Genomic DNA, 2,500 nt, shown 5'->3' on the forward strand with positions numbered 1-2,500 from the left:
GTTTTTTTTGTCGCTGATGTATCTTGAATATTGGCTAAGGGTGCATGATTCTGAAACTCCCTGAAAGATCCTTCGATACCAAACACGTGGGCACAGAACAAGCCAGAGTTCTCTCTCTCTGTATACATAGTTTTGTATTGGATTTCATTGAAGTTTGAACTGTTTCGCTGTTATGATAAAGAAAAAAACAAAAAACTAACGCAATCAATTTCCATGTTAGGCCATACCAAGGGATAATGAGGGAGAGAGGGCGTGTGGGGACCTTGGCCGGGATATGTGAAAAAGTTATTTTAAGATCGGAAGTCTGTTTCCCAAGACGTCCCTGGCCTTTAAGAATAACGTCAGACGAATTTATCTTCCATTGTGTAATTGTTCATCCAACAAGCCATTAAATTCACAAGAAATTGTGTGCGTAGAATCTATCCCCGATCTCATTCCGGGTTTTGGGGCAAGATGTACCAATTTCCTTGCGTCTAAAAGTCGTTTTCGTCAACAAAGCATTTTGAATTCTTCCGACCACGTCACTTTTCGTGACATCTAAAAACTGAAGAAGGCGAGACTGGGCGACTCCCTCTCTGTCTCCTTAATTATCTCTTGGTCATATAATAGTCTTTTCACGTGACGTCAAGGCGGCCATGTTGGTGTCCCTAAACAAAGGAATGGCGGCCATGTTGGTGTCCCTAATTAGTCCCCTGGGAATTGAACTCTATTATCATGCAAACGTTTGCTCTTGTTTCGGTGGATCAACAAGGTTACTGATCACGCGAGTGAAAACACTCTATACAGTATATGAGCTAATATCCAAGAGTGAAAGAGCCAATAAGAACGCTGGAAACGCAATATCTGCTATTAAAACGTTAATAAACATTTAAAGTATATACAGTTAGACAAATACTAGATCTTGTTAGTAGCGATAAAGAAAAGCTCCGTCTGAAGTCTTCTTTCATATAAGACTGAAAGCCCGTGTTGTTTTTCATTTGGGTAAGGTACAGCTTCGTATTTATATTGTACGTTTTGCAGTTTTGTCTTACTTGTTAATGCTTGCTTTTCGGGGGTTTATTCATAGCTGTTGAATCAGTTGTTTTTTTTTAAGTGAGGTGAAACAACGTTTCGCTAACTCCATTGCCTTAGTACCTAACTTATTTTCAGTATACAGTGTTAGCTCAGTATTAATCGCTGCTGTTAGAACAGGTTAACCCCCGCCCTGTCCATTTTGATCACGATATGTGGGCCCGGATTTATCCGGCGCTAAATTTACGGTTAACTGAAACTCAAGCTACTTTCACCGTTACTCGATCGTTTCTCGTGGCAGGTCAGTCACGGCATCATCTTCTTCTTCCTTGAAAAATATTTTCCAAAGGTTTCCCGGAGCAAAGCATATTGACTCAGTGTCGAGTCGGCCGACTCACGTCCCTTTACGACCATAAAAAGAGATTAAAACTTAACCGTAGAGCTTTTTAAAAATATCTTTCTTTTCAATAGCACGTGCTCCGGGATTGGACAACTTTAAACGTTAGTTTTATTTTTGCTTAATTTAAAGGTTTATAATTACGGCTCCTTGTTTGTTTCATTTTAATTCATAGTTTTCAGATTGAACTGAAACCGTAAAATAAAACAAAAACGAAGGCCGTACATTAGGATTCTCGGACTCAATTATTGAGATGTATACACTGACAATAAAATAAGCATCTAAAATAATCATTTTAAATGTTATTTGCACATTAGACAGAAAATTCAATTTCAGTATTCACTCTTCAGTTGGTCAGGAAAAATACACCCCCGCGAGAAAATTCTCTCTAACAATAAAAGGAGAGCGGCCTGCACTCATAATATTACTGATTAATAGCATACATATGCGGTGACCTTCGCATCACACTGTCATTTAAATTTTTCATAAACTTTTTCTAAGCCAGAAGCTTTAGACCGGCCATAATTTTTTTATCAGAATGATTGTACAACATTTGTATTGTCTCGTGTGTACTGGGAGCAGCGTCTCTTCTGACAACAGTCAGTTCAACTGTAACCCAATATTTCTTGACGTACATCTACGCCCTATCTCTGCGTGGGTGTTACACATCTATTGGATTTATGTAAATTATTCCAAACTAAGTGGCTCATGTAAGTCCTCTGTCGTGCATCTTAGAGAGTGACATTCCGAAATTCATTGGTATATTGAGTGACTTATACTTGAGCTATCTTCGGGATTAACAGTCCAAAAAGCAATGAATCGAAACGATTGAATCAATAAAATAAGAACCGGTGATTGAAGACCTAATTGAACAAATGAGTAATAATTGTGTTCTTGATAGCATCGAGGAAATCGTTTGAGGCAATTGCTATTCAACAGAATCGAAATAAGATCCAGTGTATTACCAACGTGCGTTAATATTCAGTTTCCTTTTCTTTTCTAAATTTAACGCGTCCGATCATCGTCGCACAAAACAAACATTGACGAGTTGGGGTGAATGGGAAACGTCCCCGCGAGCAAGCACATTTTTGA

At 38.5% G+C, this 2,500-nt stretch overlaps 1 protein-coding gene and 1 long non-coding RNA gene across 7 annotated transcripts in view; one reads left to right on the forward strand and one right to left on the reverse strand.

The window, feature by feature from the left end:
• The window catches only part of LOC138047203 (uncharacterized), a 29,272-nt gene that overhangs the window by 7,018 nt on the left and 19,754 nt on the right, over positions 1-2,500 (forward strand). The window contains exon 1 of one of the 6 annotated variants that reach the window (XR_011131799.1): positions 874-981. The exons of 4 other annotated variants lie outside the window; for them this stretch is intronic. The gene's annotated coding sequence lies outside the window, so the exon portion shown is untranslated. Of the gene's footprint in view, positions 1-873; positions 982-2,500 lie in introns of those variants that run through there. One more of the 6 variants, XR_011131804.1, reaches the window with a different exon arrangement.
• The window catches only part of LOC138047205 (uncharacterized), a 15,206-nt gene that overhangs the window by 4,278 nt on the left and 8,428 nt on the right, over positions 1-2,500 (reverse strand). The window contains exon 2 of the long non-coding RNA XR_011131808.1: positions 1-167. This exon is cut by the window's left edge and continues 199 nt beyond it. This is a non-coding gene — a long non-coding RNA (uncharacterized lncRNA). The remainder of the gene's footprint in view (positions 168-2,500) is intronic.

This window comes from Montipora capricornis, chromosome 4 (assembly GCF_036669925.1).
Source record: "Montipora capricornis isolate CH-2021 chromosome 4, ASM3666992v2, whole genome shotgun sequence".
NCBI lineage: Eukaryota > Metazoa > Cnidaria > Anthozoa > Scleractinia > Acroporidae > Montipora > Montipora capricornis.